This window comes from Macaca nemestrina, chromosome 14 (genome assembly GCF_043159975.1).
Source record: "Macaca nemestrina isolate mMacNem1 chromosome 14, mMacNem.hap1, whole genome shotgun sequence".
NCBI classification, from domain to species: Eukaryota; Metazoa; Chordata; class Mammalia; order Primates; family Cercopithecidae; genus Macaca; species Macaca nemestrina.
Window position 1 is genome coordinate 61,667,069 of NC_092138.1, and position 23,322 is coordinate 61,690,390.

General features: G+C 35.6%; 1 long non-coding RNA gene across 3 annotated transcripts in view; it reads left to right on the plus strand.

The window, feature by feature from the left end:
- Nucleotides 1–23,322, plus strand: part of LOC105485634 (uncharacterized) — a 376,161-nt gene that overhangs the window by 200,682 nt on the left and 152,157 nt on the right. Inside the window, exon 6 of one of the 3 annotated variants that reach the window (XR_011612668.1) lies at nucleotides 8,162–8,309. The exons of the other annotated variants lie outside the window; for them this stretch is intronic. This is a non-coding gene — a long non-coding RNA (uncharacterized lncRNA). The remainder of the gene's footprint in view (nucleotides 1–8,161; nucleotides 8,310–23,322) is intronic. 3 annotated transcript variants of the gene reach the window in all.

Below are 23,322 nucleotides of genomic sequence, written 5' to 3' on the forward strand. Positions count from 1 at the left end.
AAGAAAATAAATTATTGAAAATTTTTACTTAAGTAAATTAATTACTAGTTATTTTTAAACACTTTTAATGACATGGAGAGGTAAGAATTTTAAAGCCATGAAAAATAATCTATAGTTGCTATATTTACCTAAAAGTCTTCTCTAAATTAATTGCAATTGCTAGAACTATGTTTCCCAAATTCATTTGTGCTCCCCCCTCCAGGTGTCTTTTTTTTTGTTTCTCCCTTTTTTAATTGTTTGGGGTGGACTGATAGGTAGTGCCCTCACCACCCCTCCTTTAAATCATTATATTTATTAATTTTTCCTAAGGAATTGATACAAAATGACTGGGCTCCTGCCTAAACCTTACCCTTAAGCCTGGAACCGTGGCTCTAAGTGAAAACAGTTGGCCTTGTTTTTCTGCCCAAATGTCGCCTTTTTGGCCTGCGGCACCCCTATCCTGTGCCCATAAAAAGACTTCAGCTAGCAGAGCAACACAAGCAGCTGATGCAAGCAGTCAGAGATACAAGTTGCTGAGCATTAGGGATACAAGCGGCTGAGTGGCAAGCAGAGAAACAGCAACTAAGGTCAGAGACTATGGGTAGACGTGGCTGTCTTTAGACAGTGCAGCTTCAGGTAAAGACCACTTTCTTCCCGCGCCATCCCCTTTCCACCTGTGGTAACGCGGGTCTCCTAAGGTGAGCTCAGGGAGGTCAGAAACCTCCGTGAAGCATAAGGGCAAAAGCTCACTTAATCTTGATTTTCATTACTAATACAGACCATGAAAGTGAGGCCTCACAATCCTTCTGACCTTTTAGGTTTTAAGCAGGAGGTGCCCCCATCCCACTGAGAGCCATCACCCAATAAAATCCTTCACATACACTACCCCTCAATTTGTTTGTGTGAACTGATTCTTTCTGGACACGGGACAATAATCCAGGTGCCGAGAGGTCAGGGGCTTGTACGCTGCTGCCGGCCCGCACAAAGCCTGCTCCCACCAGAGAGGAGCAACTGGTCAGTTCCAGTGTTCGTGCTCTCCAGTTCCCACACTCGCTTGCTCACACACTCCCTTTCGCAAGGAGTGGCCAGCTGCAGGCTGAGTGAAAGGAGACACTCCAGTTCCCACCCATGAAGAGGGTAAAGGGAACAATCCCATCTTAGAATCACTAAGTTGGTTTTCTTCAGTTATTTTTTCCCTGATGTGGAAACTTGGACTTCTTAGGGTAAATCAGTTTTAACTTTCTTTCCTGACACTTGAATTCCGTGGGAGTATACAGTGTAGATGGACAACATACAGGATAGTAAAGCTGTGAAGGTGCAAGTGTGTCCAATTCTGTTTTTTATATACTTTATGTTCTAGGGTACATGTGCACAACGTGCAGGTTTGTTACATATGTATACATGTGCCATGTTGGTGTGCTCCACCCATTAACTCGTCATTTACATTAGGTATATAAATTGTCTTCTGAGATGGTCACAGTTGAGTTTCAGTTGACTGAGGACAGCTGAAATACATGTAATTATAATGCCATTATCATTGGAGGAATGTCATTTTAATATACCTCTTTAAGGTTTTTAATTTATGTAAAAATATTTGGGTATATACATATATTTTTTCTAAATTTTAATAATTTACACTGAAAGCCAGCATTAATTTCTCAAAACCTTAAATAGCAGTCTATTTATTCTCACCCTATAGTTTCTTCACTTAGTTTCCAGAAGATCACAATTTTCTGGAATTCCTTTTACCTCTTGGGCAATTTCTTCTCACTCTCCTTTGCAGGTTTCTCTTCATTCACTTAATCTCTGAATATTCAGCTACTCTAGGGCTCAATCTTTGTATCTCTTCTCTTTTCTTTTCTATCTACACTCAATCACTTAACGATCATATTCCACATCAAGACTTAAATACCATCACTACAGATAACTTCCAATTTTATATGTCTAGCTCAGTTAGTTTCTCTGAATTTCAAGACTGTATCCAAAAGGAAACTCCATCATTCAGGTTTCTCAGGTCAAAAATGTAGGCATCACTTAGATGTTTTCACACATCATTTCACATTTCATTCATTAATAAATACAGTAGGTTCTGACTTCAAAACAGGTCAATAATTCAATCATTTCTCACCAGTTCCACTGCTATCCCCCTGAAACCAGTCACCATTATCTTTCCTAGAATACTGCATAGTCTTCTATCTGATGCATGAGGTAATTCCAGGCAGGAAATAGATGGCAAATATGACTAATTAAGAAGGATTTAATAAAGAGACCATTTACAATGTTGTAAGCATATATTAGAAAATCAGTAAGGGATAGTGTGGTCCCCAGTGCTGGCACTCTCAAAGAGACGTTGCCTCTTGGACCCAGAAAGTCATGAGACAGCTGCTGGAAGAGATTGTGGCCCTAGCTGATGGACACAGACAATCCTCAGGAGCCTGGAGGGACAGAGGGAAAAGGTAATAAGGACATAAATTTCACTCTCCTCCCAGTCTCCCTTGTGAGCGCCTCTCATTACTTGAACACAACTGCAAGCTGGAGTTTAAAGAAGCCAATTAGTAGTTAATATATTTCATACAGGTTGGCTTTCTGAGGCACAGAGCAGGGAGAAGAGGGAGAGCAAGTGACCTCCTCTGCTGTCCTCCCTTTCTCCTGCCTTACTCTTTTGTTAAAATCTATTTTTAACACACAGTCAGAGTCATTTTGTTAAAACATAAGACTGTCAGGTAGCTGCCTAAAAGCTTCCAATGATTTTCTATCTCTATCACAGAACAGTCTAAGTCCTTAAAGTGGCCTACAAGGCCCCACATTCATGCTCCTGCCACTCTCCTGGCCCCATCTTCTGTTATTCTCCCCTCTTACTATGCACTTTTCTTGAGTTCCACCAGCCAGACTCCTGCTTTGGGACCTTTATTGTTTTCCTTCCTTCTGCTTGCAATCTCCTCCCCTTGAGTCCCTGCAGTTGGCTTCAGGCTTCACTCACATGTCACCCTCTCCGCAAGGCTTTCCCATCCATCCTAATGTAACACCTGCCTTCACATCACGCCCTAACTCCTTTTTCTCCAGAGAAAAATTCTTCATTCTGTTCTAGTTCTTCCTTCCATTTTATTTATGTTGTATGTTATGTAATTTAACATGTGTTTTATTTGATATTTTGTTTAGCATACGCTCCATGAGGATGAGGATTGTCTTTCTCTTTGCTTCCCTGTTTCTTTGCCAGTGCCGAGATTAGTGCTAGCACAAGGTAGACCCCATAAATACTTGTTTAATGAATGAACAGCACCATGAAAGGAAAGAATCTATCCTCTTTCCTAAGTATTTTCCTTTGTTAAAATACTTGATGTTGTATGAATGCTACAAGTTGCTCCATTTTCAACCTGCACTGAAACAAACAACCCGTGCATCCTTGCCTCAATCTTGCTCTTTGTGATTGCTAGGTAAGGCAACATATGTAACATTGCAGCTTATTGATGGATAATAATCAGATACTTAAGCGTAAAGTAGCAGGAGAAGGAAAGCTGGCCCTCATCGTGTAATTTCAATTAGTAGTCGTGAGATCTGGAAGGAGATTGGCCCTTAGCTATTTAAATTCCATGTGTACAACTAATAGACTAATAGTAAACTGCTGGAGAGTATATCTGATGTGGGTGCTGATACAAAGAATTAATGGGAAAATGTGTTCCATTACTTCAAACATTATCCTATGCTCTGGGGACTTACACTCTATCAGCAGCAAAATCAAAAACGAGTTACAGTGCCTGGCATGTTGTTCTGTCTCTTTAGCAAACCAATTTGCCTCCTCTTTGGGAAGATGATCATGGCATATGTTTATCTTCGGATGCTGTTTTATAAACGTTGCTCAAATAAACTCAAGTAATTTCAATTTAGAAATGCAAGTAAGAATGATGATGACCTAAGCATCGTATTTAGGCTAAAGTAAAAAGCCTCTGCTTTGCATTCCCCATCTGTACAAAACTATTTTAAATGTAAAGAGAGATTAGATTAGATGTCCTCAAATAATATCAGGGTAGAAGAGTGAAATATTTCAGCATATAACTTTTCATTTTGAAAATGTTCCTCAGTTTGAAAACGTAATTACAGTTATAAATAAAATGTGCTTAAATTGTGTGTTGAAAGTAAATTCATGTTTTAAATATATTTGCTAATTACTACAGCAAATACTGTCATTTAAATGAGACTTCAAACCTCTATAGAAAAAGGCAAATAATTTAGTATTCCTTTATCAAGTAATCAAACACAGGTTCCTAGAAGTAATGAGGTTTATATGCTTGTTTCCAATAAACCCATCTTAATTACTGATTTACTATTGCCTCTCCACCTACTTATCATTGTAATCCACCTCTTTGATCTCTAAATATAACTCCTTAAATCCTAAAAGCAGAGAAATAGAAAACATCTCAAACATTTCTGAACTGCTTAAAGGAAATATTCCAAATATAAAACACGAAATGAATCTGGTATGTGATAGCAGGAAAATACTGAGGCATTAGTTAAGGTCAAATGACCTATTTGGATATATACACCAATTACTTGAGAAATCCTGAGACTAAAGAACTTGTCAACCATTTCAAATTCACACACACACACACACACACACACACACACACAAGAATATATTACAGAATATAAAAATGTATCCTCATGAAAACTGACTAAATCACAATCTTACTCTGAAATACATGCATAAAAATATTTGTTTTGGTGATCAAAGCATCAAAGTTTTCTTAGCCAAAATAAATTCAGAATGGATTAGCTTTAATCTGCTCAGGATAATAACACTGAATAAATTCTATTTAGAGTCCAAATGTTTATTGGCACTAAATCCAGCTTTACTGCCCCTTAATTGTCCTTCCCATTTCCTGGGGTGACTGTTTAATAGTTAAAACCCTGCCTAAGTTCCCTGCTTACTTCACCTCACTAACTCTCAGCAGAGAAAATCTATGTCACTTCAAAGGACCTTCCTACTTTCTTTGTTTTCAGCTACTAATTTGTGTTGATCCTTGAGCCATCTTTTAAGTGTTTAAATGCAGCAGCTCTAGACTGAGAATGCCTGTCTATTCTCTAGACTGAGAATACCCTAAAGTAACCACCTGTGAGTTACACTATTATATAATCTCACCCCAAGTGCAAGAAGAACACTTGTGGCTTTCTTCTAACCCATAGAATATGACAAAGGTGAAAGATTTTTGCAAATGTGACTTAGGCCCAAAAAATGAATTTGGGGAGAATATCGTGGGTAGACTTGACTTACCAGGTGAAATTATTTACAAGAGGGAATGGGGCACTCCCTGAGGTCAAAGATTCTTTCCTAACGACCTTGAAGAAACAAGCCACTGTGAGTTCTACAGCCATGAGGAAATGAACTATTCCAACAACCTGAGGGAGTTTGGAAGTGGGTCTTTCCTCAGATGACCATGCAGCCTAGCCAACACCTTAAATGAAGCCTTGTGAGAATCCAACCAAAGGATCTTGATAAGCTGAGCTTGGACTCCTAACCAACAAAAACTGTGAGATAATAAGCGGTGTTATCGTAAGCTGCTAAATTTGTGGTACTTTGTTATAATCAGTAGAAAACTAGTACCCTTCTCCTTCTCAGTCTCCCCAACAGCTACAATGTTTGTCTGATAAATTTTGAGTGTTCATATGCTTATGACTGGCACATGCTTTTCACATCAGGTAACTATGGCTACTTTTCTTTAGTGCAGAGGAAGGGACCCCTTTTATCAATATGTCTTTATCAGTTGATTTATTTTTCTCTCATGAGATTGACATATATTAAATATTCTATTAGTTTCATTATTCTAGTCCATTCCAGAATTTTCTGGTTTGAACTCATTTGAATTTTTTACTGTCTTTCCTAGTACACAGCTTACATGCTGTAACCTCTCTTCACAATCATCCTGTGAATTCTTACTTCTGCATTTCAGATGCTGTTTCCTAAGTCACATTTATTCCTCTTTCTCAGTGTATTCCCTTGCTTGGTGGATTATGTCTTCTAGAAGCTTCATGTCTTTATTTTCCTACTAACAACCACTATTGACATTTTGGTTGGGTATATAATTGTAGTTAGAGACAAATTTCTTTCAGAATGTTGAAGTCATTGTCTGAATAACTTCTAGTGTTGCTATAGGGAAGAACAAAGGTATTTCAATTTGTACTTCTCTGTGTGCAGCCTATTTTTTCCTACCTGAAAGTTGGGAAACTTCTCTTAGTCTACAGTATTTGACGTTTCAAATGGATGTGCTTTGGATAGTTTATACCAGGATGACTTGCTTTTGCTTTTTTGTCTATTTATACCTACCTTCTGTTTGTTTTCTCTTTTTATATTTTATTTATTACTGTTATATATTTATACTAAAGGAAGTATATCAAAGCATGAACTCTCCACAGTATCCAGACTGAAATAAATTTCTTTAGAAAGTGAAAAAGAAAAAGAAAACACTAAATTAAATACCAGCACATTTAAAGCTTTGAAATATATTCTTATTATGAAAATTATACTGAGGCAAATGATATGCTTTTAGCATTAAACATTTAAAGTCTGAATTTGCACAAAATATTTTCTCACTGTACAAAAACCTCTACTTGTCTCCTATTGAAATATACTTTTATTCAGATTTTCAATTTCTTTCAATCTAAATGAGGAAATTAGACTGTATATTGCTAAACTTATTATTAGGTAAGTTTAAAAGTACTTAATGGAATTTTCAGCTTTAAGAGGTTCAATTAAAATTTTTAAAAAGTGTCTCTTGAGTCCATGGATAGAGAAAGAGTTTTAATCTTTATGAAAGTGCTAAGAATAGAACAATTCAGAAAGAACAATAAAAATTTAAATCATGGTCTATATTTGTCATAGAGAAATTAATAATCCACATGACTTTGCTAAAGAGATTTTTTTAATATCCCAGAATATTATAGTCTATTCTTTCCATTTGTTTCTGGGATGCTAAATACTTGGTAATGAGAGACAAAATTCTCATTTAATTGATATCTTAGAAAAAAAGGACGTTTAATATTCATTCTTCCTCCAAAACAAATAATTATATAAGAAGGTTTTTTAAAAAGTGTTTTACTTTTCACAGAGAGGAAAAGTATTTATAGAATAAGAACATTGTAAAAATAAAGTGCAAAAGTGTAATGAGTCCTTTCTGTTATTAACTTGTACTTGTAAAATTGCAACAAAATTATTTATGGATTAATTATATCAAAGCCATGAGAATGAATGGGAAATCCAGGAAACAAAAATAAACTTTTGCTAGAATTCAAAACAATTAACTTTTTCTTTTGAGACATCAAGGAATTTGGCTCAGAATGGCTTTGTTTTAACTATTATTTCTATATCCACAATATTATCCAACTCTGTGACTTTTTCCAAAAACCAATATAAAAGCATTTTGCATATAAAGTAATAAAGCATATAACATGTACCATTAAGGTACTTTTATTAAGTACCATTAATAAAGCATATAACATGTACCGTATAACATGTACCATATAACAAGTTACCATTATTATTTGGGCCAAGCAATTTTCATCCTCTTTATTTTAATCCATATCAGTCTATGGTTTTAAAGAAGAAGAAACTGAGGGTCAGGGAAGTTAAGTGTTGACAAAGACTATCTAATTTGACCAAAACTTTAGGCAGGATCCTCTGACTAGGCTTCACCAGGCTTAGCCTTGGGCTTTCATCGCTATCCCCATTGAATCCAGTTTGAGCAAGAATCCTGCTAAGTGGGTTTATTAAAATCTCCTCCCCTTGATATCTGAGCACACAAGCAATAACCCTATCAAGTCAATTTAGCCATAAACCTCTTATCCTTCATGTTTCCTCTTTGTAATTTTCCATCCACTGACCACCTCCCTGCTCCTTGGTTATAAATTCTCACTTGTCTTTGTTGGAGTTAGAGCTGAGTCCAATCTCTCTACCCTACTGCAAGACATTGTTGGGATGGTCCCTATATCTAATGATATAGTCCTTTAATAAAACCTGCCTTGCCATCTTTAGCAAGTATCATAGATAATTTCTCTTCCTTGTAGTACATTGCTCAGCGCTGTACAGCTGGTAAACAGTAGATGAGAATACAACATAAGTCTAACACCCAAACATCTATATCCTACTCCATCCAACGGTTTTTGCTCAGATATCTTCATAAACTAATTTCAGTGGATCTATGGTCAACTCTGCTGACAAAAGAGATAGCAAGAATAATTGCTTCGGAGTTTCCACATGATTTTCAAGAATATGAAAACTGGCCGATAAAGCACGAGCCCACATCCTCTACCTTTCCATCTTGAAGCTCACGGGTAGGCAGGTATGTCATTCAATAATCAAGTAAAATGGAGTTCCCACAAGGTTTTTGTTTCTGTAGCAGTCCCAGATCCTGGTTGGTATGATTGTCTGTTATGGGAGGGAAAACCCAGGATGGGTACCATAAGAGAGCTTTAGTTTTCCTAAGTTTTGCATCTGCACCTAAAAGGTAAGTACAGGGCCCCTTAGTATGCCCCAGTAGTGGTCCCACTGACTTCCTAGTCCTATTGCTATTACCCATCCTTCCCCAACACAACTCCCAGAAAAATTCTGGTCTCTTCATTCCCAGAAGTCATCAGAACTTTAAGCTGGAAAGCACTTGACTTTGTCCCCCTATACTAAGGTCTATCTATATGAAAATTGCAGGCAGTTTTGCGTGGTTTTTTCATGCTGCTAATTTCTCACCTTGCAAAGCTAAGTGAAATAGACGCTCTGGAGAGACAGCAGTCTGTTTGGTTTTTCTTATCATATGATGACTAACCTTTGCAGAAAAGTTAAACGTTTTTCAAAGTTAAGTATCTATTAATCTAGAAAAAGCACAGAAAAATGTGTTTTCCTTTGTAGGCATGAGAGTGAAATAACGCCTTTTCTTATTGTTTAGTAACATGAGTGTGAGTAATGCTGCATAAGGCAGATGACTTTGTCTGCTCTTCCCTTGTAAAGCAATTATAGAGTGGGAAAAGAGCAGTACCTCAGGCTCTGCTACTAATTTGATTCTGCAAACTCCTTCAGCCTTATGTCAAAGATCAACAGCTCTTAGGATCAGGACAGTTTCACTCATACAAAATTTAACTTCATTTCTTTTTATGTTTCTTAGTGGAGAAGCTGTTACCTTCAGTAGAATCTCTTTCTATTTGAAAAAATATATATTGTTACTTATTTTACTGTTCTCTTCTTTAAGCTGAATGTGCCTAAAATCTTTATTTTAATATGTTACATAGTCAAGAACACAATTCAGTAACTTTGAAAACATAAAGATATTCTAAAGCACAAAGGTATTTTTAAGATGCCCCCCAAAATATCTCCCATCCCACATGCTCTTCTACATAAGCTTGCCAGTCTTTCCATTAAAAAGTGCTATCTATGCCCCCTCCACTTGAATCTGGGAAGGCTTGTGACTGCTTCAGTCTGTGGAGCACAGAGGAAGAGACTGTGTGGCTTCCAAGATCATGTCATATGATGTGATACAACTTCTACTCTTTTCCCTGAAATACTCATACTTGGAGCTCAGGGTTACCATGCATATAGTGTGACTACCTAGAGTGGCCGTCTTGTGAGGAAACTAAGACACACAGAGAGGTCATATGTAGGCTCTCAGGTCCAATCTTCCAGTCATCCCAAATCAGGAACCAGACACATGAGTGAGTCTTCAGATGACTCCAGCCCCCAGCCTTCGAGATCCTATGCATCATAGAGCAGAAATAATGCCATCCCCACTGTACCATGTCCAGATTCCTGATTCACAGCAACTGTGAACATAATAAAACAATCATTGTTGTACAACACTTAGTTTTGAATTTATATGTTGTGCAAAAATAGTAACCAGAATGCTTTCCCCTCAACTAACACAACATACTGTCTTTTGTTTGTTTGTTTGCCTGCTTGTTTGCTTCTTGGTCTTATCTATTTCTGCTAAACTTACAGATGAAACAATAATTTGCTCTTCATGTATTTGTATATCCTTTCCTTCCAAGTGCCACAATTCTTGGAGAAATCTACCTGACAGAAGAATTAGCTTTAACATTTCTAGAGCAAAAAATTATCTCTTCAATTATTTATTATTTGGTCTCAATAATCATCAAATTCTTAAATATCCCAAGAGTAATCATCGAAATTCTTAAGTATCCCAAGCTCCCAGCTGAAAAAACGTTTTTTTCCCATTCACAGAAAGGTCCAGAATACTATTCCTGTGCACAGGTTGCATAACATCTGGCATTGTAAAATTCCAAGTCAGGTTTTCACACACTCATCTCATTTCTCAATATAAAGATATTTCTTAGTCAGCTAAGTCATCTAGATTTCAAACATTTATTTTTTAATAGTAAATAGCTCATAGAAGGAATTACTAATTTAATATGAATTTTATTCATTTTTATCATCTCAATACTCAATATCTCAATACTTTGAAAAAAAGCAGATTATAAATTTAAAGCAATAAAAAAGTTAGCAAGTGTTACGTTTTTAAATTCATTCAGTTTTGTCTGGAATCTCTTCTCACATGATACTGGCTACCGTCACAGACTTTGTTTTTGCCATATTAGTGCCAGTTTCACTGAGGTTTTTCATTTGAACATAATCTTTCTTTCACTAGGAGAAATATAATAAAAGATTGGCAACCAAGAAAACCATTAAGTAATCTGTAAACACATAAATAAGAAAATTAAGACAATTATTCTGTATAGTGGCTCAGTATCTTCTTTGTCTTTGCTAAAATTACTAATCAAAAATATTTGCAAGAAGCAAAGCACTTATACTGTGTTTAGGTCTGCATAAAATACTAAAAGGAGAATTCATTACTAACTGTTCAGAGTCACCATAGTGTTGCAAACATTATAGGGTAAAGAAATGATAATGTCTTCACAGTGGTGGGAATGTTACATTATTCTGGGTTTGTAATAATACCCAGAGGAATGGCCAGTTTTAATAAAATATGTATAGAAGAAGAAAACCTATTTGGTGCATTTTCAAATTGATGCCTTCTCCATTTTCTGCTCAAAAAACGTTTGCTTTTTAAATTAGTAAAATCATATATGTATGTGATACATACATCCTGAACATTACGCTTATAAAGAATTTGGACTTAATCAAATTGTATTGAAATCAAAATTACTATAATAAGCCCTTGCACCATACAGTTATTAAAAGTAATGATTTATAATAATAAATGCGAATATTTATGCTATTGCATATTTTCAAGGCTTTGTCTTAAATACTTTATGTCTTTTCATACTTAGGCTTCACAAAACTTTCATAAGATAGTTATTGCTATTATCTGTATTGTAAAGGCAATATATTAAGAAAATTAACTCACCAAGCACGTTGTGGAGACCACAGGATAGAAGCCCATTTGTTCTTATCTGAGTTAAAGTGCCTGCAATTGCATTTTGGAAACATTCACATACATGTTAACTATCAGGGTGTATTTTCTGATATTTCTAAAGAATTAGAATCTTAAGCGAAACACATAAGCAAACAAAAACTGTCAGATACATCTATTTTTTTTAATTAAGACATACGACATTTTTTTCTCTTTTAAGACAGGGTCTCACTCTGCTGCCCAGGCTGGGGTGTGGTGGTGCAGTCCTGGCTCACTACAGGCTTAACCTCCCCAAGCTAAGTGATATTTCCACCTAAGCCTCCTGAGTAGCTGGGACTACAGGTGCACACTCCCAATGCCCAGCTAATTTTTGTGTTTTGTAGTAGAGACAGGGTTTCACCATTTTGTCCAGACTGGTCTTGAACTAAAGGATCTGCCTGCCTTGGCCTCCCAAAGTGCTGGGATTACAGGTATGAGCCACCACACCCAGCCCCATTATTCTGCTTTATTAAAATTTAACTTCTTAAAACAAAGCAAAAAATACCAAATATTAACACCATAATTTGGAAAATTAATAACTGTTTCAATTATTTAATTTAAGGGAGATGAAACAAAGCAGTCAGGTAAGATTATAAGAATGTGTGTGTATATGTGTGTTGGGTAGTGGGAGGGGGAGGCGGGGAGAGGTTCTGGGCATTTTCTTAAATGGAGAGAAGGGAAATGAAAATACAACCATTATATTTTAAATTTTCTTAAATTTGTATTTACTTATTTTAATTGACACATTGTGTAGACTCTTTTAAAATGTTAATACCTAACTGTCCAAAGAAAGTGTTTGTATGACTATTTAATTCCCATAACTGTGGATCAAGAGAGCTGCCAGAAATTGGCATAAGAGAGAGCTACGCTTCCATCTGTGTAATCATCACAAACCTAAACTCAAGAGCCTGCTAATATTACCTTGAAAGATAGGTGTTCATAAGCTAACTTGATATCTTTGAATTACAAGTTAAAAAAATCTTAATTTTGAAGATATGCTTCATTAGAGGAATGAACACATTGTTTTATACATCATGAGGAATAAACACATGGTTTTCTAAATCATTATTTTCTGTATCTAAAATGTTGCTTACCATGTAACTGCAGCACAATGAATGTCTATTTGTGAAATAAATCATTTAAAGTTAATTTTCAAGTTCAGCTAGAATGACATCAAGACAGGGATCATAAAGGAAAGATTTGTTAATTTGATAAACTTCTGTCTTAAAACTTTTGAATTAAATCAAAAACGAAGACTACAATGCGATCGAACAGTCTACTATAAAAACAGAAGGCAAAGAGCAAATTGAGAAAATATTTGTAATAAAATGACAAAGTTTGCATACCAAAATCAACATAAAAGAATTATAAAAATAGCAGGAGAAAGTTAGCTATCTTAATTGAAAAATGCACCAAGGCCATAAACATATAATTGAAAGAATAAACATTTTTAAATTTTAAAATAATTCAGAGTACTTGGTGACTAAATTAATATTTTTACATTTATCAAGTAGGCAAAGATTTTTAAAATCTCTACTGTTAGAGTGAGTAGTGAAGAAAATGTAATGTCATCTGCTGGTCTTGGGAGAATGAACTTGTGTAACTCTATGGGTAAATTTGAAAATAATCTTGAATACTTACATACAAAGGGAAGGTTGATTGAGAAAATGAGTTAAAAATTGGTGATTCGATGAAGAATGCATTTTTATAATAATAAAAATAAAGACAAAAACTTCAGGAAAAAAACAATAAAGGAAAGTCATGGTTAATGTATGCAACAAACCAACTGTAAGACTACATTTTACTACAGTTTAAAATTCTCCTTTGAGCTGCACAGGTTTTATGAGATATACTTTTTGTCTCTGAATCCAGTAACAATACGAGGTTCTAATTGTGACTGATATTTACATAATTATATTGATGTTCATTATTTATCAAATTTTAGATGAACTCTGAAGGCAAATCCTGGGAGGATTGATTACCATAATAGAACACCGTGTAAGAGTTATAAAATCTGATAGCAAAATAATGATATAGCTGAGAGAAATTGGCAGAGGAGAGAACTGGAAAGAAATATAGGGAAACTTATTTCCTCATTTTGCATAATAGGAAGCCAAGAGTTATGTCCAAAACTGACTAAATAGTACATCAGTTAGTAATGTGTTCAGCTACAAGTAACAGGAAAACAAGAATTAAGAATAATGAGAATATACATGGATGTGCCTGTCTCAGTCCTGGACTGGTACACCTTGTCAATAATTTAATGAAGATCGGAAGTCTTTCTTTCTTCTCCTCCAGGGCCACAAAATGGCTGCTGCCACTCCCAGCTTTATGGGAATTTAAACAGCAGGACGGGGCACAGCCAAATAGGAACACCTTTTACACTGTTGGTGGGAATACAAATTAGTTCAACCATTGTGGAAGATGGTGTGGTGATTCCTCAAAGATCTAGAACCAGCCATTTGATCCAGCAATTCCATTACTGGATACATACCCAAAGGAATATAAATCAATTACAAAGACACATGCACCCTATATGATTGCAGCATTATTCACAATAGCAAAGACATGGAATCAACTCAAATGCCCATCAATGATAGACTGAATAAAGAAAACGTGGTACATATACACCATGAAATACTATGCAGCCATAAAAAGGAACAAGATTATGTCCTTTGCAGGGACATAGATGGAGCTGGAAGCCATTATCCTTAGCAAACTAACACAGGAACAGAAAACCAAATACTTATAAGTGATAGCTAAACAAGGAGAACATATGGACACAGAGAGGGGAACAACACACACTGGAGCCTGTCAGTGGGTGGGGTGGGGGAAGGGAGAGCATTAGGAAAAATAGCTAATGCCTGCTGAGCTTCATACCTAGGTGATGGGTTGATAGGTGCAGCAAACCTCCATGGCACACATTTACCTATGTAACAAACCTGCACATGCTGCACATGTACCCCAATAAAAATTTAAATTAAAAAAAATGATATTCACTATATTCCCCATCTACCCCTTCCCTTCTGAACAAAGGCTATATAGGTATCTAGGCTCCGTTGGGATATTTGGATAATTACTCTGTGATTCTCCCCTGTGCACAGTAATAAATTTGTATGCCATTTCTTTAAAAAAAAAAAAAAAGAAAATGGGTATTGAATGAATCATTTCTTAACATCTGCCATGATAAAGAAGATAATTTTTAGTACATAATTTGTGACCTTCAAACTAATAACGCTAACAATAGTCAGAAGGATAGCTAAACTGAGCTAAAAAGCCTCATTATTTATAGCAGATTGTCAAAACTAATATCCTAAGTTGATATATTAAGAAATAAAGATAATAAACAGAAAAAGTTAAACAGAATTAAAGGAAGTTTACCTTAGGAATGGAGATAAGATGTTGGTGTATAAGAGTATCTAACAGGAGAGTTTTGATTTTTATTCCAATAACTCATTTCACAAACCCTGATAGGTTGGCTCTTATGTCCAAGGAGCTGCTCTCATGACATCACTTGGGATGCAGCCAAGGATAAGACAACAGTGATCCTACCCTTCATTTATATTCTAATAGCAAGTATGATAAATCAGATGTACATATAACATTAGACAGTAATATGTGATTACAAGATAGAGATGTAGTTAAGGGTGATTTGAAATAAGAGTCCCAAAAGCCCTCTCTGAGGAGATGACCTCTGAACAGAAATGGGAATGATGTACAGAGTGAGCCTTATGGAGACATGCAGCCACAGGAAAGTTGACTCAGGTCTTCTGTATCTCAGAGATGGGACAATATTTTCTTTGCAAAGCCAGAGAGCTGACTCCAAACTACTCTACCAGGCACTAATGAGGTTCTAACTTTAACTGTTATTGATCAGGCTTGTCAGAGCAACAGTGATCAACTTCATCTAAGGCCACAAAATATATTCTAGCAGGACTAACCTTGAATCCATTGTATTAATACAGTTTCTGAGGCCCTAAAACAATGTTCATTCCAATGAGTTATATCCCAGGCTGTAGCTGTGGGAGAAATCCAGAGTTTACCCAGGTATCAAGAACTTCTGAATAAGAATGAACAGAATAACAGACCAGAGAGAATGACTTCATATTTTAATCTGATCTAAGAATTTTGAATTTGGGCTTTCATTTATGTGGACAGGACAGTTTTATTTCAGATTTGTTACCTTTGGAATTACCACCTTTGGCCTTTAGCGTAAGGGGATTCTAATTTGGAACTTCAGTTTCTCCTAGGGAACTTAACAAATGCAGAGGACAAATTTGGTATGACTCTGTCATTTTGTTGATGGAAGGTATTTATGTGTTTCATTACAGCACTCATTCTCAATGCAGAATCTCTTACATGATTAGCGTTGGACGATGTGGCTGTACACACTTTGGATAAAATATAGAACAGGGTATTAAATGTCAGCTTTTAAATTATGGGGATGGTTTAATAATGTATTCTTCTGAACCACTGCACAGAGGTCTGGGGACAAAGCATATAATACCCAACAGTGCTCCCAGGAGAAATGATACAAGTGGGCGGTGGTTGGTTTTGAGGGAGTGACCTTCACAAAGTTAGAAATAGGACAGTTATGGGACTGAGAGGGAAGTGGGGAAGGACCACACTCTGCTTGACCATAGTTTGGTGATTAAGTCTAATAGGTTAAGAGAACAAAACCTGAAGCATGTTGGAATGGATGAGCTTCTCTTTATTACCTTCCATGTCAAGGGAGCAGAATGGTAGTAATATCCCTGGGCTCTCAGTGTCTCTTTACTTTCTCCACCCCGATTGGTAAGTAAGGAAAGAGTAAACTGAGTACATGGACCTCAGTAACTCCCTTTTCTTTTGAAAGAATTTCCTGCCCATACAAAGAAGGATTTCTCCTCCACAATGTTGCCCTATAAATAAGGGTGCCTAAGACAGGGAGTATGATCAAAGACTGCAGGTCAAATCGTATCTAAATCCACAAAAGAACTTCTATCTTGTCATTTCTCTTGGAACGTGTCTCTCTGGCCTTACCTTGACCCCATGATTTTGCAAGATTTTTACTTTTAATTTTTAATCTATGGCATCCAATATTTAAACACAGTCATGTACCACGTAAGGACATTTTGGTCAACAATGGATGCACATATGTTGGAGGATCCAAAAAATTACAATGGAATGGAAAAATCCCTACCACCTGTTGATGTCGTAGCTGTCCTAAGGTCATGCAACAATGCATTACTCACGCGTTTGTGGTAATGCTGATGTAAACAAATCTGCACTGCCAGTTGTATAAAATTATAGCACATGCAATTATGTACAGTACATACTTGATAAATACACAACTATGTTACTCGCTTATGTATTTACTATACTATATATTTCACTGTTGTTTTAGAGCGTACTTCTTCTATTTATTAAAAAATAATAAAACAGTAAAACAGGCTCATGCAGTTCCTTTAGGAGGTATTCCAGAAGAAGGTATTATCACAGGAGATGACAGTTCATGCTGTCATCACGTTGGCTGGGAGACAATCTCTTTCTAGATGAACTAGTGAGACACAGGTTAGATACCCCTACAAACATGCTTGAATACCTTTCCTGAAATTTTGGGTTCCACACACAAATGGACTCCTCTCTTCTCGCTGAGGAGGATAAGGGCATTCACTTCCACTGCATCACTTAACCACTTTAATCAGGACATCCTTGGTTCTCTGCTTCGTGTCCACAATCCATACTTCAAACATGCCATAGTCTTAATTCCAGAAACATTTCTACATGTGATTTTGCTCTCTTCCACAGAATTTAAGAAACGGGCAAAAACTTCTGTGTAAATTTAATTTCAATTAAATTTTACAGCTCTGTTTTGTGTACCTCATGCAGAAATTAGGTATTTCAGGGAATATGTAGGTCAATACAGGGGATGAGACACATATATTTGATTTCAATAAGCAGTACTGGAGAGAGAAAACATAGGTAAGAGAGACTATAAAGAAAACAATAGAAAACATAAAGCAAGAGTGTTCACAAAGCATTTTTGAGTTTAGTATGACTAAAATATCTGTGTGTGTGTGTGCATGCATGCACACGCATGCATGCAATGCAAAATAAATTTGTAAAAGTTTGTCTGTATTGTATTATAAAGAGTCAAACACCAAACCGAGGAATTATTAATTAATTATTCATTAATGGGAGGTTTATGAAAAGATTTTGCATAGAAAAACAGCATGATTATTCTGGCTGTTGTCGAAGGACAGATTGACACACACCTAAAAGACTACGTTTTTCAAGCTTCTTTGCAGCCATATTTGGCCATGTGCCCAAGTTCTGACCAAGGAAATTTAAGTGTTGTGAATAATTTCCAGAGGTCTCCTTAAAAGGGAGGGAAGTCCCACTTCTTCCATCTTCCTCCTTCTTGTTGCTGGGAATACTGATATGGTGGCATTTGAGCAGCCGCAGAGGACTATGAAGTGACCTTGAGAATTGAAGCTATATGAGTGGAGGAATAAAATGGGAAGATTCTTGTTTTCTGATTCTGTGGATTTTGCACAACCTAATCTGGACCTCCTACTTCTAGATCATTCTTACAGAAAAATAATTTTCCACATTTTTAATACCATTGTTTTTTGAGATAGATTCTTGTTTTTGTCAAACAAAGCAAATCCAAACTAACCAGGTGGTACTCAGGAAGGTCATGCAAGAGAGAATACAGCCCTTTTACCTTTAGCCTCTAGTTTAGAAAACTCAGCAGAGGAGAATTCCACTTCTAAAATATCAGAGGCTAACAGAAGGAAAATCACTTAAGCTATTGATCAAAAAGAATATAAGAACTAGAAAGATTGAAAAAGAAATTCATGCTACTTAAAATTTTAGGTCAAAATCTATCAAATTTCTTTCTAATGTTGTATATGATTTGATCAACTTTGTTCATTGCTAAATGTATCTGATCCCTAGTCTTTCATTTCCTGTTTTGTTAATTTTGTGCTATTATTTATGCTAAAATGAAAATTATTTTTTAAACTGTCCTAAAAGGGTAGATTTTGGTTAAAAGAAAGAGTATTTCAATGGCCTCCCAGATCTGCTCACTATATTTGTTTTGCAAATATGATATTTCTTAGCTTTAAAAGAAACTCATAGAAAACATTAGAAAGAGAAGACTATGCTCGGACCAATGAAGCATAATACCCAATCTCACACTCACACTCCTGTATGAGACACGCAAAACACCACCTGTTTCTCTTTTCTTGCCAAGGCACTGAGAACTTATTCCTAGTACTTCATTCAACTCCACAAAGTATAGACCTAGAAATGAGGTGTAGGGTCACAATATTACCCAAGAGCCGAGGTATATAAACATCACATCCTCCACCCAAATGGTCACTCTTATTTCTGAATGAAGTATGGATTGTACACTTTGAGTAACATATTTTGGCATCTGTAACTGAAGAGTTTGCATGTAACTAACAGTGAAAGAACAGGGAATTATGGTATCATTTATAAAAATTCTTACCTTCTACAGGTTCATACATCAATATTTCCTTAGTGCTTCTTCACGTTGATCTCTTTGATGCATTTGATAGCATTATCTCCTTTTCTGTCTATCTTTTTTTTCTTAACTTCTATGGAATATTTCTCTACTTTTCTGTTTCTATTTTTAACATTGCAAAGACTTGCTTCCTTGGGTTTGTCTTCCTCCTCCTGTCTTCCTTTTTTTTTTTTTTTTTTTTTAAGACAGAGTTTCACTCTTGTTGCCCAGGCTGGAGTGCAGTGACGCAATCTCCACTCACTGCAGCCTCCCCCTCCCGGATTCAAGCTATTGTCCTGCTTCAGCCTCCCAAGTAGCTGGAACTAGAGGCACACGCCACCATGCCCGGCTAATTTTGTCTTGTTTAGCTTTGTTTTGTTTTTTTGTATTTTTAGTAGAGATGGGTTTTTGCCATGTTGGTCAGGCTGGTCTTGAACTCTTGACCTCAGGTGATCCGCCCACCTCGTCCTCCCAAAGTGCTGGGATTACAGGTGTGAGCCACCATGCCCGGCCCTTCCTCCTGTCTTCTAATTTTAGATTGTTATTTTGTCTCCCCCTGCTTCAGAGTAATTCCTGAAATACTTTCATCTTCTCTAAATACATTCAAGCTATTCTTCCTAAATCACACCCAGTTCCATACTTTCAGCAGTAACATCCATGGCAGGAAGTCTAATACCTACCACCATAGCTCATGCTTCTCTAATGAATTCTGGTCTTGCATATACATTTGCTTGGATAAAACACCCCATGAAAGCCTGTTCAGAATGGATTCCTTAACATGTGCACAATTTTTCAAATGTGTACATGTCTTGTATACCCAATTCTAGGTAATAGGATCAATGTATCTTCAGTCATTCAGGCTAACGGTGCTGCTGTTCAACAGTCTTTAACAGTTACCGATTACATATGGAAAACAAACACAAAATATCTTGAGATATTTTTGAAGGCCTTCATATCTGTCCCCAGTCTTACCAGTCTTATTTACAAAACTGAATACCACATTCCAGATTATCCTTTATTTGGTTTTCATTGTTCTCTCTACCTGGTGGGCTGTCCCCCCAACTCAAATCCATTTGCCAAAATATTAATTAATGTAAAGGGGTTGTGTCAAATATCCCCATCACTGTAGTGGAATGAACAGAAATAGTTTTTTAGGTAAAAATATAATTTTACCAATTATTCTTTTATGGCACTTTTTTATCATAATTATATCTTGAGTAGATGTCTCATTATCACTACATGACTGGTCAATAAGGTTCATAAAACTGAGTTTATGTCTCATTCATTTTTTATTTCTCTTTAGTGCAGTTCCTATTAAGGAACCATACATTTACTAATTAATCAATTTGTCCTGAATGAATGGATGAATGAGTGATTAAGTGGAATGAATTAAACACCTTAAAAGAAAATCAGCTGGAAATGTGCCAATAAGAGTGTTTGGAAATGTTCTATTTTATTCAAAATGCATCAGACAAAAGATAAATGGGTATCACTAATGTAGATGAGTATTTAGTGTATCATGAATCATATTGAAATATTATTCCTAAAATATTTCTTAGAAACTAGATATTTCTCATTAATGCTGGTTTTCTACATGTTTATGTCCAAATAATTCCAAGAAAATCTCAGTGTTTTTAATAGTCTTATTATGGTCAAAGCAAAAGACAAATAGCATTCAATTAGGGTCACAGTATGCAGTAAAATCACCTCACAGTCTAATGTAATTAGTTACCATCTCATTCCATAATGCCAGAAAATGTGGCTCCTTTATTCACCATTGATTCTCCTAGTACCCAGCACAGTAATAGACATAGTAAATAATAATACACACACACAATGTATTATTTTTAGCTATTTTCTAATGTATTTTCCAGCTTTAATGTGGCATAATTTTAAAATTTAAAAATTGCATATTTTCCAAGTGTACAACATGATGATTTGATATACATATACATTGTGTAATGATTATAACACAATCAAATTAATTAATACATTCAACATCATCCATAGTTACCTGTGTGTGGCAGTTGGGGGGCGGGTGTGGGGATGGTGAGTTCACTTAAAATCTACTTTTTATCAAATTTCAAGTAACAATATAGTATTATTAACCATAGACACCATGCTAAACTTATTCATCTTATAACCAAAAATGTGTACCCTTTGACCCACATTTCCCCCACTTCCCCGGCCCCCAAATTCTGGAAATCACCTCTCTATGCTCTATTTCTGAGTTCAAGTTTTTAGATTTCACATGTAAGTGAGACCATATAGTATTTGTCTGTCTGCGTCTAGCTTATTTCACTTAGCACAGTATCCTCCAAGTTCATCTTTATTGTTGCAAACGACAGGATTGCCTTCTTTTTTATAACTGAATAGTATTCTCTCTGCCATTTTCTCCACATCGCGTTTATCACTATAAACTTGTTAATTCTGCCATTTTCTCCACTTGTGAATGTACACACTACATTTTCTTTATGTATCCACCTTGATTATTGTGAACAGTGCTGCAATAAATGATTTTTGTGAATAATACTGCAATGAACTTAAAACTGTAGCTATGTCTTCAACATACTGATTTCTTTTTCCTTGGATATGTAAATAGAGTGGAATTACTAGATCATATGGTAGTTGTATTTTTACTTTTTGAGGAGCCTCCATATTTTTTTCCATGATGGCTGTGCTAATTTATATTCCCACCAACAATGTATAAGAGTTTCCTCTCCTCTGCATCCATGCCAGCATTTGTCATTTTTAGCCTTTTTCATAATAGCCATTTTAACTGGGATAAGATGCTATCTCATTGTGGTTCTGATTTTCATCTCCTTGATGATTAGTGATGTTGAGCATTTTCATATACTTGTTGGTCATTTGTATGTCTTTTTTCCAGAAATGTTTATTCCAATCATTTGTACATTTTAAAATCAGATTATTTGATTTTTTGCTGTTGAGTTGTTTGAGTTCACGTATATTCTGGATGTTACTCACTTGTCAAATGAATAGTTTGCAAAATTTTCTTAACATTCTGTGGGTTTTCTCTTTACTCTCTTGATTGCTTCCTTTGCTGTCCACCAGCTTTTTAGCTTGCTATAATCCCATTTATCTACTTTTATTTTTGTTGCTGGTGCTTTTGAGGTCTTATTAATAAAATCTTTGCCCAGTCCAATGTCCTGAAGAATTTCTCCTATATTTTCTTCTAGTAGTTTCATAGTTTTGGGTCTTACATGTTTGTTTTTAATCCATTTTGAGTTGGCTTTTGTATATGGTGAGAGATAGGGGCCCAGTTTTATTCTTCTACATACAGATATCTAGTTTTTCCAGCACCTTTTATTGAAGAGACTATCCTTTCCCCAATGTATGTTCTTGGTGCATTTGTTGAAAATCAGTTGGCTATAAATACGTGAATTTATTTCTGTTTTCTCTATTCTGTTCCAATGGTCTGTGTCAAAAAAAAAAGCCCAATTTCATTGAACTTTTATTTTCTTTTTTTGTCTGTGTTTCATTTCTTCCTACTCTAATCTTTATTATTTCATTTCTTCTTCTGACTTTGGGCTTAGTTTCTTCTTATTCTAGTTTATTGAACTGTGAAGTTAGGCTGTTTATTTGAGATCTTTCTTTTCTCTTAATGTAAGCATTTTTCACTATAAACTTGTTCATTCTGCCATTTTCTCCACATAGTATTAAGGAGTGAAATGAACCTCTCTGATTCCCTAATGTTTCTCAGCAAAACAGCCATTGTAAACTTTGGTGCAAATAATTTATATTTTCATATGCTTATACAGATCACTTCCACATGCCTACACTGTCTCTTTCTCCCTCTCTCTCTTTATTCTGACAGACATGTTTTAGATACATGAAATAATGCTGTTCATGTAGAAATAAATATTACTGAATAAGTAAATGAATTTAAGTGAATTGGGGTCTGGCATTTCTTTTTAATTAGATTGATATCTTAGGTAAATTTTAACATTCTGATATTTACCATTCTTTGAGAATTTATTATTTAAGGTATTTAAATTAAATTTCCTTAGGGAAAACATATACACAATTCATTATACCAACATGTAAAATGTACTAGATTTTTTAAGTATCCATTCTCTAGTCATGAATATAAGCTGGATCTCTCTGAGCATCACTCACTTGGGATTGAGTATGACAAAGTTTTTAATAATTTATTTCTTCTCCATTCTTGTTCACTCCCTCACTCAGAACAATTTCCATTACAGATGTCATGTAGACTTCTCTGAGGAGAAATATAGATTTCAAAATGTCAACTTCTCTAGCAGAAACATGATTGTTTTCTCATTACTTCTTTGGCACTTCTGGTTCCCAAACATATATTTGTGAAGTGTTTGACAGTCCTATTGCTTATAGCTGACCTGCTGTGTTGCAGTTTATATTTCCTTTTACTTCAAAATATCCAAGAATTCA